The 17,583-nt window shown below is 36.1% G+C and overlaps 1 pseudogene; it reads right to left on the bottom strand.

Annotated features, from left to right (window-relative positions):
* Positions 1-1,780: 1,780 nt before the first annotated feature.
* On the bottom strand, positions 1,781-1,963 carry LOC123575116 (ATP synthase subunit ATP5MJ, mitochondrial pseudogene; annotated as a pseudogene).
* Between the last annotated feature and the right edge of the window lie 15,620 nt (positions 1,964-17,583).

The raw sequence follows: 17,583 nt of genomic DNA, 5'->3' as shown, positions 1-17,583 counted from the left end.
GGTGAACAATTATATCACAACCATAAATTCTCATACTTTTACTTCCCCCTTTATTGTACATTTTTGTAAATTTTTTATCTTTCTCCTTTTTTAATTTTTCAGAACAATGTAAAGCAATTGTTATAAAGGATATGATTGTCTTTTTTCTGTCTTTGTTTCTTTCTGTCTTTAATATAAATATATCTAGCGTTTCCTCATTAAGTAAGGTCCTATAGTTGAAATCATATTTTATCATCTTTAGGAAGCATGTATGTGTTTTTATCAAGAGTTTTTTTGGAATATCAAGAATGGAGTTTAAATTTTTATGAAGTCTTTCAGTATCTATGGAATCAATTATGTGATTTTTCTTTTTGATCTATTTAATATGGTGAATTATATTAATACATTTTCTAATATAAGTGATCTTTTCTTAAACTCCACATGTTCATTGTGTATTTGTGTTTTTTTAATGGACTGGTGAATTTTGTTTGCAGTGATATTAATTCTTTTGATACATTAAGCAAGATGCTATAGTTGTGATCATTTCATTGTGATTAGAAATTCCCTAGGTAACCACTGAGAACTCTCCACCCTGGCTGGTCAGAGCTATTGTCTTTTTACCAGGTGTGAGCTCTGGGGAATTCTATGTTTACGACTCCCTGGTTCTTTTTTACTTTGTCTTGTGATGTTTCACTCTTTGTATGCATAATCCAGCACTCATCAGACTCAAGTAGACCTATATGCAAATCTCTGGGTCTTCTCATCTTCTTACCTCCCTCCTATTCAGATCCTGGCCCACAGCTTCCAATTGTCTCAGTCTCCCCAAACTCTCAGTTCCATCTCTTCATTTTCATGAGGCTCCCAGGCTCTGCATGACTCCTCCAACCTGGGTACCCATAATCCAGATATTGACTGCAAGCAAAATGCTGTGGTCAGTATGGGGCCCGGTTGGCTGTTTCTGTTCTTTCATGGATCACTGTCCTGTGTTGTTCGTTGTCCAGTGTCTGAACAGTTGTTGCATACGTTTTGTTCAGTTTTCCAATGAAAAAGCTTATGTCTAGTCCTTGTTACTCTCCCATAATTGGAAGCAGAAGGTTTTCACTTTGGCTTTTTAACTACAGTTCCTTTTATTTATTTTTATATTGATTGCTCTAAGGATTACATATGCATCATTAACTTATAGTCTTCTTAGACTTTCTACTGAATTACTTCAGGAAAATTACAGAAAACTTGTAATAATATAGTCGCGATTTTTTCTCATCCTTTTGGCTGTTTTTTTCATATATATTGTGTCTTCTTACATTTTTGGGAGATATAATTCACATACCATATATATGATTCACCCCTTTAAAGTATATAATTCAGTAGTTTTTATTATATTCACAAAGTTGCAAAACCAGAGCATTTAATCCAGAACATTTTTCTCACTCCTAAAATAAAAGCAATACTCATTAGTACTCACTCTGTATTCCTCTCTACTCCCAGCCCCTAGAAACCACTCATCTATTTTCTGTCTCTGTGGATTTGCTGAACATTTCATACAAATGGAATAATATAATTTTGATATAAATTTTAAACCTAACAACACTGCATTACAATGTTTGCCTTAGAGGGTCAAATGTCTTAAATTAAGAGAAGAAAAAACATGTAGTTTGTTTTAGTGTTGCATCTCACAGATACACTTACTCATGCCATGAAATAGACCACACTTATGCAAGTATACAGCGATGTTCTGTGTTCCCATCTAACACAGCTTGTGTAAATTTACAGGCAGACTAATGTTTCATCTAAGTAAAACTGGTTAGTAATGACCATGAGCAGGTGCAGGACTCAAAGCTTTCTAAGCTTTACTTCTTTTATCAGCACTTCTGATTTTATAAGCAATAATGCTTATCAACCCCATTCCTACCCAAATCTCCTGGCATGCTTGGTTATAGGAGGGCTTCATGGCGATCCATACATTTTTAATAATGCTTTGGAACATCTCAGTGCCCCGCACTGAGATCAGCACAACACTGGCTGAGCCCCACAGCCAATGACTATAGTTTTTGTATTCATCCACAGGCTACCATTTTTGGTGCTCTTTTTTCCTTCCTGTATATCTGAGTTACCGTATGATGTCATTTCTTTTTATTCTAAAGAGCTTCCTTTATAACATTTCTTGCAGTTTTCCCTTCCATTGTGACAAACAGGGCCCTGGGGATCTTCTGTGACGTAACATATTCGTTACTTGATAAGTTGAATTTTTCAAGGAATTTGTTCATTTTATCGAAGTTATTTAATTTATTGCCATAAAGTTGTTCATATTGCTCCTATATGATACTTTTGATGCCATGGTTTCTGTAGTGACATCCCCTTTGAATACTGATATTGGCAATTTGCCTTTTCTCTATTTTTCTCTTGAGGTTTGCTAGGGGTTTATGAATTCTGCCACAAGGAGTCGATTTTTGATCTTATTAATTTTCTGTATCATCTATTTTTTATTTCATTGATTTCTGTGGTATCTTTATTATGTTCACCTTTCTGCTTATTTTAGGTTTAATTTGCTTATCTTTTTCTAGCTTCTCTTGGTGTTCAGTTATTTCATTAATTTTAAACCTTTCTTCTGCTCTCATATAAACAGTTAAGGTTATTAGTTTTCCTTTATTATAACTTGAGTTACAGCCCATAAATTTTTATATGTTATACTTTTATATACTTTATTCTGTTCAAAATATTTTCCAATTTTCATGGTAATTTTTTCTTTGATCTGTGAGTTATTTATAAATGTATTGTTTAAGTTTGAAATATTTGGGGCTTTTCTAGCTATTAGTGACAATCTTTTCATTCTGGCTTCCCCAGCTCTGAACCTATAACATGTGATCTTTGCAGGGCCCTGGGTAATCTTGTCTTGCAGTCCAGCTATGGTAGCCTGACTTGTAAGGTGGCTCTCAATGGTCCTTCCACCTCCTGATCTACATGCCCTTACAGAAAGAATCCTTTCCCTTTGAGTATGGGCTGGACCTAATGACTTGTTTCTAATCAATAGAATACAACAAAGGTAATAGCATGTTGCTTCTGTAATTAGGTTTTGACATATCATCACTTCTGTTTTGCTGGCAGACTTGTTGGCTTTGATGAGCAAGCTACCATGTTGGAGAGGCCTATGTGGCAAGGAACTGAGGGTAGCCTCAAGCCAACAGCCAACAAAGAACAAGCCCTTAGTCCAACAGCCCTCAAGGAACTGAATCATTCCAGCAATAGGAAAGTGAATTTGGAAAAGAATCCTCCCCAGTTGGGCTCTCAGGTGAGACCCTAGCCCTGGCAGATTGCAGCCTTGTGGAAATCCTTGAAGAAGAGGACTCAGGTAAGCCATGAATGGATTCCTGAGCCACAAAAGCCAGGAGATAATAAATGAGTGTTATTTTAAGTGGCTACATTTTGGGTAATTTGTTGAGCAGCACTAGATAACTAAGGACATGCAGTTAATCCTATGCATACTTCTGGGGCCCTTCCCGTGTGCAGCTCCCTTTTCTTAGGTATCCTTCCCTGGAAATCTTAATAGCTTTAGTAGCCCAGAGCTCTGATCTCCATGCATGTCTGGTTATTTTAAGGGCAAAGGTTGAGTTACATCTTAATATCCTGTACAGAACCTAAGTTAATACTAAGTAAATTTCTAATGAGTGTTCCTTTAGTGTTTGTTGACTGACATATTTTCCAACTTGAACTGCCCCAATGCAGCCTTGATCAGGGACACATCTTAAAGGGAGAATGTAAAAACCTTTGCAGGCCTCCCTAAGTTCGAGCCCCAGGGCTTCATGAACCTTCCCTTTACCAGCTCTCATGTGACAAGTCACTCCTTCTCTTTCTAGACCTGAGTGGAATGGTGTCTTGCAGAATGTGGAATCTGGCTTTTCCAGTGGCCACCAGGTGGCTGGATGACATGGCCTGGCAATGTAGGGGAGTTAGCTGCCTATGGGGTAAACCTTAACCAATAGGAAATGGGAGCCATGCAGAAACTGGGCAGATAGATTCTATTTCCTTTCTCCCTTCTATAGATTTCTCTGAGGTACAGTTCCTCTTTGAAGCCCTGTCAGAAAAGTCCTGTAGCTCCAGGAAATGAACCTGCTCAATGATCTGCTACATCTCTTTGTGACTCATTGTAAAGGAATAGCCTGCACAGTAATCCAGCCTTTGCTTTACATCTTTCTTTGTCTCACTCCCACTTTTCTTCACCTTCCCTTCATCCTAGGCCTGCACCTCTCGAAGAAAGCATCTGTACCTTAACCCTTGCCTCAGGCTCATCTTTCCAGAGGACCCAGACTTAGAGAGATGGCACTCATAGTTTACTTTCCATGTTTGTCTCAATAAACAATTTCTGCAGAGTATACTTTAGCAGAATAAATAGAACTATGACTCACCTTTGATAATTCACATAGTCAGTGTCACATATTATCATGTGTCATATTCTGCCACATTTTGGATGTCTTCTCAAAGACATCTAAGTTTCTTAAACTCTATGCTAATGACAATGGATGTTAAAACTGACTGATTTAGGAGAGTCAATTTGAAGGAAACGATTGAACACATAGTTTGCAGGTGGCTCCTAGATTTCATAATGACTGGATAGAGGGAGTTAAAATACTTTTAAAAGTGGGCAATTTTCCAACTTTCCATGTGAAACTCAATTATGAATTTTACTTTTGCTTTTGCCTGCATCCCATGTCACCATCCTGCCAGGCTTCTTGCAATTTCTGCTGTTGCTCTTCAGGCCCATGAAAATATAAGATTTGTTGAAAGGGCAACTCACAAAGAAAGGCAGAGACCAGTGTTAGTTGGTTTAACTCCCTTCTCTAACCAGTTCTGATTTTCAAAAGCATATTGAGTAGAAGCAAAAACTCAGAAATGTAGGGTTTTCTTTCCTTAAATACATGGGAGCACACAAATAAAATAACTGCATGTACATGCCTGATCCTTTCTTTCCACTATACTGCATGCAGTCAGATGAAAGCATTCCTCCCTAAGCCTCTATCTTCATGTAAATTAGGTGCAATTTATTTTCCCTTTAGCCTCAAAGCTTGGTAAGTATAGTCAGACCAAAAAGGCCATTAATAAAAACAGACCCTAAACATTAAGAGAAAGTGAGTTACTTCTAATGCTTTTCATTATTTTGGAGTAGCAAATTACAGGTTCTTTCATTAGCATACTCAGAGTTCGAGAGAGACTGTCTGGGAGGGTAGCAGTAGCATGGTTTCTTTTCCACTCTGATTTCATTGCATTTACTGTGTCTCCATCATGATTTAATGGAGCTCATCAAGTCTGGAGGGTTGGCAATCATGTGATTCTATGGTGGTTGTTAAAATTGCTCTGATCCTCATATGCATGAGACATGGGACATCCAATAGAGGCCTCTAATTTAGCTTGTAAGATAGGGCTGAGGAAAATTAAAGGAGCATCTTTCCAGAGTTTGACACCATTGAGCTAATTCTTGAAAGCTAAATGGGAGCTGGACATGTGAATACATGAGATGAGGGAGTCCTAGAAATTAAAAAAGATGTTTTAAAAAGATTTTTGCCTTTAGTGAGTAGACCATGGTGTATAATCATTCTTTGGATATTGAGCTTTTATTTTGCCTCAGAGGCACTTTCCTTGAATGATAATGGGATGTACACATAGCGGGAATAAAATATGGAAGACAATCTGTACTACCCAGGGCTAAATAAATATATAAACAAGTAAAATAAAGATTTTCTTATATTATTATCTTCTAAATAATTTCCTACTCAACTAGCCTCATCTCAACCTAAAAACATGTTCAAGTCATGTCTGTCCAGAGAGAGAAACCCTTATCTATCAGGTAGGGCTTTTTCAGGTCAAAGTTGAAGCTGAGACAGAAAACCTGACTCTAACTACTTGACTAAAAAGATAACTTATGAATATTGTTGAAGGTGTAGGGTTAGTCTAGCTCCAAGGAAAGCTGGATACAGTGGCTTGGATAATGTCCCCAGAACCTAGTTTCTCTCCATCTCATAGTTCTAACTTCTGCTGTGTTGGTTTCATTCTTTGTTAGGCTTTCTTCTTATAGGGCAAGACAACCACAGAACTGAGAACTGCTTTTCAGTTAAAATGTTCCTTCTTGCAAAAAAGAGTACCTGCTTTCCTAATAGTTCAAATGAAAATTCTAGAATTGAATCTAGATGCCTAAGATTTCAAAGAACTTGGGTCATTTCTCCATCCATGCCAATTCCTGGGTCATTTGCCAAAAAACGAGCACAAGGTAAATGCTGGTGATACCCAATATGTCCACTTTTGGGTCATATGAAGTGCATGGAATGAAAATAGAGAAGATGCAGCATCCCCATAGCAATTCTTTTAGAATTGTTATCAGAAGCAGGGAGGTAGGTGCTGAGCGGCCAAAACAATCTATGTTGTCTGCCATATTTCCTATGTTGCTTTCTCATCATGCTAGTGCCCTGTTTATCTTACTCGTTGTATGACTTAGCAGGTTTCTTAATGCTTCTGTGCCTCAGTTTCTCCATCTATGAAATGGAGACAATAGTACTTTACAGGGTTGCTGTGAGGATACAATGAAGTAATGTACGTGGAGAACCAATTGTGTCCCAGACTGCTCTCCTTGATGCCTCCTTTTCCCTCCATCCACCATTTAGTCTCAAAGCTTCTATCTCTTGAATTCACTTTATTTCTATTCCCACTGCCACTGCTGTGTTTTCGTTCTGTGCCATCTTTTCCATAGCTATTTTATTACGTCTTTTGGCCCCAAGCTACTCTACTTGCTAATCTTTTCTCCATTTTAAGAACCTAGTTTCAGGAAACCAGTTCCATTCAATTGATTGATATCATCGATTTCTCCATTTTAAGATCCTAGTTTGAAGAACAAAGTTCCAAGGATTAAAAAGAGAAATCTTTGTTACCTGAAGTGTTTCGGTTAGATTTAAGTTAATCAGACTCTTAAAACTTGGGATTGCATTGAATCTGGGAGGATTTAACACATTTATAGTGTAAAGTCTCCTTATACAGAAAAATAGTTATCTTTCACTAGGTCACTATTAGTTTATGATCTAATAAAAAAAGTAAGAGTAATAATCATGTAACTGATGATTTAAGCTCATTTTTCCATTCAATAAATATTGAGCATTCACTATATCTAAAGCTTAGTGCAAGATAGGAAGCAGTTACATTAGATAATGTGAGAGACTGGCTATGAGAATTATAGGCAGTCAGAGGGAGCGAGCTGAATTGGCAGTTGGGCATTGAAAGATGAGAGATCTGGTTAGGTGGAGGGACAACAGGAGGGGATGAGTGAAGGTTAGGGAAAGGAAGCTGGGCTACCAGGAGTGTTTGGGGAGACCCATGTGATGGGAAGAAATGCCAGGCCTTGAAGGCAGATTTCATTTCCTAGAAAAGAGTCATATTTTGAAGGCTTTTGCTAATTAGATACTGGAAATCTGTTTATATATTTAGTTTGGTTTTTTTGAAGATGATTTATTAGTAAACTTTTTAACAGCTTTGAGACATAATTGACATATAATAAACTGCATCTATTCAAAGTGTGCAGTTTGAGAAGTTTTGACTTATTTATATACCTGTGAAACTATTGTGTCAAAATAATGAACCACCATCTTCAAAAATTTTCTTGTGCCTTTTTGTCATTCTTCCTTCCTGCTCCTCCTATCCATCTCTGGGCAAGCACTGATATGCTTTCTGCCATTATAGGTTGTTTGTATTTTCCAGTATTTTATGTAGATAAGCTCTTTTTTTTAGATGTTATGCCTTCTTTCACTCAGCATAATGATTTTGAGATTCATCCATGTTGCATGTATCTGTAGTCTGTTTTTATTCCTTAGTTATACTTTATCATACTTTATTCACTCACCTGTTTATGGACACTTGGTTTGTTCTGAGTTTTTGGATATTACAAATAAAACTGCTATGAACATTCACATATAAGTCCTCCTGTAGACACGTGTTTTTATTTTTCTTGGGTAAATATTTTGGAGTGGAAAGTCTGGGACATATAATTGGGATATATTGAACATTTTAAGAAACTGTCAAAAAGCAGTTGTATCATTTTATATTCCTGCCAGCAATGAATGAGAGTTCAGTTGATCTACATCTTCACATTTAATATGTTCAGTTTTATTAATTTACAACACTTTAGTGAGTTTGTAGTTGTACCTCATGGTATATAATCTTGATTTACATTTCTGTAATAACTAATATTAAGTATCTTATGATATATGTATTTACCATATATGTATCCTTTTGGTGACATGCCAGTCCAACTCTTTTGTCCATATGCTTTTTATTATTTTATTTTATTTTTTATAATATGTTTGCAGCCCAGCCTGGGAAGCTGCAGAGCATGAGTGTTCCAGGAAGAGCTATCTATATTTTAAATTGAAGTTTCTTTTTATTGAAGTATAATGGTTCTTTTTATGTTCTGTCTAGAACTCTTTGTTGGATATTTGAAAATACTTCCAGCATAATATATCTTTTTCCATCCTTAAAAAAAATACTCCCGTTTTTAGAATGATTTTAGATTTATAGAAAAATTGAGAAGATAGTACAGATAGTTCCCATATGTCCCTCACCCAGTTTCCCCTACATTAATATCTTACATTACTATGGTACATTTGTTATAATTAATGAGCCAGTATTGACCATTATTACTAATATCTATAATTTATTCAGATAACCTTAGTTTTTACCTAATGTCCTTTTTTTGGTTCCAGGATCTCATCTAGGACACCCTGTTACATGTGGTTGTCACATCTCCATAGGTTCCTCTGAACTCTGACAGTTTCTCAGACTTCCCTGGTTTTGACAGTGTTGGCAGCTTTGAGGCATATGGTCAGGTATTTGGCAGAACGTCCCTTGTTATGGGTTGAATTGTGTCTCCCCAAAATTCATACATGGAAGTTTTAATCCTTATACCTCGGAATGTGACTATATTTGGCAATACGGATAAGAAGCTTAAGGTTGAATGAGGTCATTAGGGTGAGTCCTGTTCCAGTATGACTGGTATCCTTATAAAAAGAGATTGGGACACATACACAGAGGGAAAACTATGTGGAGATACAAAGAGAAGATGACTATCTATAAGCTCAAAGGAGAGGTCTCAGAAGTCAACCCTGCCAGGATCTTGATCTGAGTCTTGGTTCTGTTGCTTGCTTTGACTGGTTTTATTCTTGCATTTTCACATGGCTTGCACTTTTTTTGTTGTTGTTGTTGAAAGCCAGACATGATGTATTGAATGACGAGATCTTGGGCAAATAACTTTTAATATGAGGTTTTATGTTAATGTTCACTGAATCTGTAACTGCCAGAGACTTCAATTTCTTCTAGTGTTCTTGTTTTTGTCTCTCCTGTTGTCTTTGGAATTTTCTAAGGACTCCTTAAATAGAGGCCTCACCTTGCAGCTCTTTCAACTCTAGTCCACTCTTATTCTACCAGAACTCTGCTGATAAGGTGACAAGGTATGGAAATAAGAAGCATTCTATAATCTTATAATAAGTCTCAGTTTTTTGTGAGCCTGTGTCTCTGGGCTGTGGCCTCAAAAGTGTTTCTTAGCTTTTCCCACTCCCCTGCAGGGAGGAAAGGCTAAGGGGGATGTTGTTTAGCAATTTTTTTTTCCCCAATCAGATAAGGCTCTGGTAGTTTTCATCCCTCAGTTTATGTCTCCAGCAACTTCTGCTTTGGGTCAGCTGATCTGGGCTGTGATTATCTATATTTGCCTCTATCAATTTTGGAGTGATGGTTTGCCCTGCAACCTCAGTTCTTTGATGGCTCAAAAAAAAGTCATTGATTTTCAGTTTGTTCTACTTTTTTCTTGTTGTAAAGACAGGAGTGATGACTTCTAGTTTCTTTATGTGTCACAGCTAAAACTGCTCCATTCTTTTAACATATCCACATCACTATATTAAAATGAGTTTCTTGTAAAGAACATCTACTTGGATCTTATTTTTTATACAATCTGATAATCTCTGTTTTTTAATTAGTGTGTTAAACAATTTGCATTTTGTAATTATTGATATGGTTAGGTTCTACCATTTTGTTTTTTTTTTCCTTCCCTCTTTCTTGTCTTCTTTTGGAGTCTTTGAAATTTTTTAGTATTCCATTTAAGTTTATTTGTTGGTTTTTTGACTAAATCTCTGTGTATCATTTAAATAAAAACTGGTTGTTCTAAGAATTACAATATACATTTCTAACCTTTTGTGGTATAATAAGAATTAATATTTTTTCACTTCTGGTAAAATATAGAGACTTTTGAACTTTATAGCTTCCTTTATTCTTCACCACTTATGTTATAATTTTCACATGTATTAACCTATATACATTGAAAACCCCACCAGACAATGTTATAATTTCTACTTTTGACAGTCATGCATATTTTAAAAAATCTTACAAGGGGAAAATTATCTATTATACATTTTTATCATAAACATAACCTGATTTAAATCACACAACCTGAAATTCATTGTTTCCTTTCTTTCTCTTTCCCCTTCCTACTTTATAAGATTTGTGGAAACACTGAGCTCAACCTGTCATTACTCAGATCTTTAATATTTTTGTTTCCTATTTTATGCAACATCCAAGCTAAACAGCCTCTCTCTTATGACATTACTGATGGGAATGTAAATTGGTGCAGTCTCTTTTGAGGACAATTTAACTCTGCTTATTCTATTTGTAAAATGCATAGTCCTTTTGATCCAACAATTCTAATTCTATGAATTTATCGTACAGTTATACTATGGTCTGAATGTTTGTGTCTCCTCAAAATTCATGTGGTAAAATCTGAATCCCCAAAGTGATGGTAGTAGCAGGTGGGGCCTTTGGGAGGTGATTATGTCATGAGAATGGAGCCCTCACGAATGGAATTAATGTCCTTATGGAAAGAACTCATAGGAGAACTCTTGCCGCACCATGTGAAGACGCAGCAAGAAAGTGTCATCTATGAGCCAGGAAATGGGCCCTCACTAGACACTGAATCTGATGGCAGTTTTATCCTAGACTTCTCAATCTCCAGATCTGTAAGAAATAAATTTCTGTTGTTTATAAACTACTATGGTATTTTGTTATAGTAGCCCACAAGGACTAAGAGACGGTATTGTCGTATGTGCCCAAGATTTATGTACAAAAATATTCATTATAATATTGCTTATAATAGTAGAGGGCTGGAAACTCATTTGAATATCCATCAATCAGAAACTGGTTAAATAAATCATATTATAGCCATACAGTGAAAGACTCTGCAGCCATAAAAAATAAAGAGAACCATGTGCACACATATGGAACCATCTCCAGACATATTGTTAAGCATAAGAAAGTAGGAGCTACAGAATGTTGTGTATAGTATTCTCTCATACATATGCTAATAGATACATAGAATCCTTATGAAACATTTTATAAGAAATGTGTTACTGCATCTGAAAAGGAAGGGATTAGGAAATTGGGAGCATTAGTGGCATGAGGTATAAGGAAGACTTACTTTTTAACATATTCCCTTTTGTATTGTCTAATTTTTTTAAACCATATGCAAGTATTTTTTCAGTTCAACATAATAAACAGGACTCTCACTTCTGGCCATAGTCAAGTAACAGAGATTAAATTTACCCTCTTGCCCCAATCATCTAAAAAACAAGCACAAGTATATGAAAATGACAGTTATCACACATAGAACAGAAAGCACAGGAGAGTGATCTCCCAGACAAGGTAAACAAACAAAAAGAACCTATCATCTACCCCAGCTTACTGCCTGGAGAGTCTCCCGACCAAAGCTGAAGAAGGAGGAACCCAAGTGGAGCTCAAAGGTCTCTCTGAATTAAAGAGACAGAGTTGAGAATTTGGGAGAAGGGGATAAAACATGATTAGAATTTTTAAGGCAGTATACCTGAGGGAAGAGAGCTTCCCAAAAGGAGAGCTCAAGAGATTCCCGGAGTCCTGGAGACTCCAGCTAAGTATTGCTTACAGCATGAATGTGAAGAAAATGAGGCGGGAGAAAGAACTGTCAGAAGAAAAACAAGTGGAACAATCCCTACAGTTCTCACAGAGATGAAAATAATTCATGTTGCCCCAACCCAGGGTGGAAAAACCTTGCAATACACAGGACTTTGGGCAGAGTAGTTAAAAGTGTTAGCCTTGGTAGTTGAGAAAAAATTAGGCCCGGAATAAATACTTCTCTTGTCCTGCCAAACAGCTTAAAAGGATCAAACTGTTACCAACTTACTTAAAACTCTAGACTATTTAAAGGAATTTAAAGATACCTACAACCCACAATAGTAAAATTCACAATGTCTGGCATCCAATAAAAATTTTCAGGCATATGCAAAGAAGAAGGAAAACATAATTTATAATGAAGATAAAAATTAATCTATACAAACAGACCTAGAAATGATGAAGATAATAGAATTAGTAGACAAGGATATTGAGGTAATCATTATAAATATCTTCCAGTATGTTCAAGAATATAGAAGAAAAATATTCATATCAAGGAGAGACATAGAAAATATATGAAGACTCAAAGTGAAATTTTAGAGATGAGCGATACATTGGGCAGGATTAAAACAGATTAGACACTGTAGAAGAAAAGATTACTGAACCTGAAGACATAGCAATAGAAAATATCTAAAGCAAAACACAGAAAAAACACTGACCAAAAAAAAAAAAAAAAAAAAAAAGAACAGAGCATCCGTGAACTGTGGGACAACTTTAAGTAGCCTAATACGTGTGTATTTTGAGTCCTCAAAGTAGGGGTGTGTGTGTGTGGTTGAGTACAATATTGAAAAACTAATGACTAAAAGTTTTTCAAATTTGATGAAAAACTTACAGATTGAAAAAACCAAATAAACCTCAAATACAAAAAACCTGAGGAAAACTATATGATGGCACATCTTAAGTTTCTTGAAACTACTGATTAAAAGAAATACCTTAAAATTAGCCAGAAAAAAAAAAAAAAGACACATAACGGATAGAACAGGTATGAGAGCAGACTTCCTGTTGGAAATAATGCAAACAGAAGACATCTTTAAAGTACTAAAGAAAAACTGTCAACAATTTGACAATAGAATTTTATACATAGCAAAAATTAATGCCAAAAATGAAGGCAAAATAAAGACTTTTTCAGACATATAAACTGTGAAAGAATGTATTAATAGCAAACTTGCTGCAGAAAGTGTTAAAGGAAGTACTTCAGGTGAAGGCAAATTATACCAAGTGGAAATCTGGATCTATTTAAAGGACTGAAGAATACCAGAAATGGAAAATATGTGGGTACATATCAAATACATTTTTCTTATTTTTTAAATATCTTAAAATGTAAGTGACCATTTTAAACAAAAATAATGCCATTAGGTTGTGGGGTTTATAACATATGTAGAAGTAAAATGTATAAAGACAGTACAAAGGCTGAGAAGGGGAAATATAACTGTATTGTTACAATGTTATACAATATGTGAAGTAGTATATTACTGCTTGAGTGTATATTATTATTAATTGAGGGCATATTATTACTATGATAGAGTCATCACTAAAAAAGACATTCAGTAACAAAATAACGAAAGCCATCACTAAAATCACAAAAGCAATCATATAAAATAAACAAAAGGAGGTGTAGCTAATAAGTCAACAAATAAAATGGAATAATAAAAAATAAAGAGGCAGGAAACAATGAAATAAGAACTGAGGTGACAAATAATAAACAAGGAACAAAATGGTAGCTTTAAACCCACACATATCTGTAATCATACTAAATGGAAATGATCTAAGCATTAATTAAAAGGCAGAGATTGTCAGACAGGATAAAAAGGCAAAACTCAATGGTATCCTGCTTAAAATAAACCAAATCTGAATATAATAATACAAATTTGCTAAAGGTAAAAAGATTAAAAATATATTATGCTACTGCTAATCAAACAAAGCTGGAGTGACTACATTAATATTGGATAAAGTAGATTCAGAGCAAATACTATTACTAGGAGTAATGAGGATCATTTCATCATGACACACTGGTCAATTAGAGAACATAAACATTCTAAATGTCTATGCATATAATAACAGAGCTTCAAAATGCATGAAGCAAAATACATGATACAACTTTAAGGACAAATAGACAAGTTCACAATGACAGTCAGAGATATCAATACCCCTCCCTCAAAACATTTCTAACTTCCCTTTAGACTTCTTTAACCAATAGGTAATTTATAAACATGTTGTTTAATTTCTGAATATTGTGGGACTTAAATTCCAAATATTGCCGGGCGTGGTGGCTCACGCCTATAATCCCAGCACTTTGGGAGGCCAAGGTGGGTGGATCACCCACCTTGGTCAGGAGTTTGAGAGCAGCCTGGCCAACATGGTGAAACCCTGCCTTTACTAAAAAAATACAAAAATTAGCCAGGTGTGGTGGCGTGCACTTGTACTCCCAGCTACTGGGGAGGCTGAGACAAGAGAATCGCTTGAACCCAGGAGGCAGAGGTTGCAGTGAGCCGAGATCATGCCACAGCACTCCAGCCTTGGCGACAGAGCAAGACTCCATCTCAAAAAGAAATACAAATATTTAGCAATTTTTCCGGATGTTTTCCTGTGATTGACTTCTCGTTTTCTCATTTAATTCTGTTTTATGCTCAGATAACATATTTTGTATGATTTCATTTTTTTTAAAGTTGCTAAAATTTGTTTTATGGCCAAGAATATGGTCTATCATGGTTAACGTTTCATATGAACGTGAAAAGAACATGTGTTCTGCTGTTGTTGGGAGGAGTGCTCCAGCAATGTCAATGAGATCAAGTCAATAGCATTATTTAGGAATTCTATATCCTTGATGCATTTCTTTCTACTTGTTCATTCTATTAATTACTGAAAAAGTAGTGTTGAAGCCTCCATCAGTAGACTATAGACAGTGAGTTGAAATGGAAAGACAATGGTTCAATAACTTGATAGAGTTCACCTTTTTGGCCACTGAGCATTTATAATCACTTTTCTACACATTTGTACTTCCATACAACAATCAACACTTCTTTATGCTAACACTTAACAAAAGGTAACAAATATTTTGTGTGACCAAAATATTCCTTACCCTCTCCCCAAAATGAAGAAACAAAAGGTTCCAAAAGTCATTAAGTCCATCCCTATGAGACAATCATGATGGATATCTCTAGACTATGTTAATGACCTTTCAAATTCAGTCACAGTGCCACCTGAATATTTTGTAACCTAACAGTGAATCACAATGTTAACCACCACCATCAATTCTTATATTCAATAATAAAGGAATAGAGGAGACTAGAGAGAATTATAAATAAATATACTAGTAGTTATATATACAAATAATTATATATACAAATATAATAATTTTGTAGCATATACTAATATACATATTACTATATGAATACATACACACATATATACATATTCATGAACACACAAACTACATAGGACAAGCAAGGAAGGAAATATGAATAGCTGTCAAGAGTCCCTATGTCTATAAATGGTCACAAGGAGGCTGGTCACTTTCTTCTACCACTACTCTTTAATGTTTCCTTTGTTTTGATCAGAATTTCAGCTGATCAGAGTTATTTACCTGATGAATTAATTCAAGCCTTCATTATTGAAGAATCTGCATCTTTAGTAGCTCTGCTTAAACATTTTTTTCTTTTTGGTAATTATTGTTATTTTTTTTAGACAGAGTACTGCTTTGTTGCCCAGGCTGGAGTGCAGTGGTGCAATCTTGGCTCACTGCAACCTCTGCCTCCTGGATTCAAGTGATTCTCCTGCCTCAGACTCCTGAGTAGCTGGGATTACAGGTGTAGACAACCATGTCTGGCTAATTTTTGTATTTTTAGTAGAGATGGGGTTTCACCATGTTAGCCAGGCTGGTCTCGAACTCCTGACCTCAAGTGATCTGCCCACCTTGGCCTCTCAAAGTGCTGGGATTACAGGTGTGAGTCACTGCATCTGGCCTTTTTTTTTTTTTTTTTTTTTTTTTTGTAAATTCTTATTAAGTTTTATTCTTGGATATGGGAGTATTAAGAAGTACCTTAGAGAATGAATCTTCTGGGTGCCAAACATAATCCTCCTCACCACCACTGTGCAGCAGCAACCTCATTTTCCGTTGGTAGTTGGGATAAATCATGCCAGCCAGCCAGAAGAGTAACCCTTTGCCTATTGGATCAGGGGTGCAAGGAACCCAGAATGATCAGGCACCCTTTAAACTTCCAATTCAGTGAAGCTTTTGTTGTGTCTTCTTGTGGAAGAATTTCTCTTTTAAGAATCAAGACCAGCTGGGCAAAGTGACTCATGCCTGTAATCCCAGCACTTTCGGAGGCAGAGGTGGGCAAATCACTTGAGGTCAGGAGTCCAAGACTAGCCCGGCCACCATGGTGAAACCCTGTCTCTACTGAAAATACAAATAATTAGCTGGGTGTGGTGGCATGTGCCTGTAATCCCAGCTACTTTGGAGGCCAAGGCACGAGAATTGCTGGAATCCAGGAGGTGGAGATTGCAGTGAGCCGAGATGGTGCCACTGTACTCCAGCGTGGGTGACAGAAAGAGACCCTGTCTCGAACAAACCAAACCAAACCAAACCAAACCCAACCAAACCAAACCAAAACAAAACAAAACACCAAGACCTCCAAACCCACCAAACTCAAAGTTGCAGGGATGGGTAAAAAAAAAATTATATAATTGGGTTCATAGGTGCAATAGTAAGAGAAGCTACTCCCATTTCCACTTCTTGATTCCTGGACCTAGATATTCTGCTTATATTCCCTTACACTGGTTGTTAAAGCCTAACTACATCCTGTCTTAATCCACTCAGAGTGTTGTCTCCCAACTGTTGCTATAATTGAGTTTTCAGCAGGCCATCTAGCCAGCTGCTTGCTTTCTGGGCAATGGTGTGTACGGATCTATGGCATGAGTCCATTGCTGCACTTCTTAGTGTTACTGGAACCGGAAACTAAGAACTTCTAACATGAATGGCAGCACCAGCAGTAGAGATTGTGTAGGTTGATGAGATAAGAGAAACTTCATAATTTTTAATCCTGAAGTTTATATCTGTGTCAGACCCTGAGTTTTACTTCTACACTTTTCAGTAAGATATGAAAAATATTGACCAAATCCTACTGTAACTACATTTAAAGTTATGTAGTTCATTAGAATTTCTTGAATGGGCTCCTAGATGGATGGGATTTATTACCATACGATTTTAATTACCCTGGAATTGTTACAGCAGGGATTCAACCTTTAATGCCATGCAAAGATTAATCAATAGCAAAGTTTCTGAGTCTTTGTGGATCTAAAGCTCTTATCAGTAAAGATAATACCAGTAAAGATAAAATAAAATGCCCCTTGATCAAGCCATGACAGACTAAGGTTTCTGTAGGGGTGCCTTTTAAATGGAAATAAAACATGTGGTCTATGAAGAAATTAGTATAGATTTGAATCACAGAATGAGAAAGGAGGTCATGGATTCTCCTTTTACTTTGAAATAAATTACCAGCAAGACTGAAATCTATCAGAGGCAGAAGTCAATATAAAGATGTAAGAGCTGATAAGGGTACTTTCAATTTTAAAATTGCCTTTTTAAATGCAGTTCAGAATATTCAGAAT

Source organism: Macaca fascicularis, chromosome 8, assembly GCF_037993035.2.
Source record: "Macaca fascicularis isolate 582-1 chromosome 8, T2T-MFA8v1.1".
Classification (NCBI taxonomy): Eukaryota; Metazoa; Chordata; class Mammalia; order Primates; family Cercopithecidae; genus Macaca; species Macaca fascicularis.
This window is presented reverse-complemented; position numbering and strand designations above follow the sequence as displayed.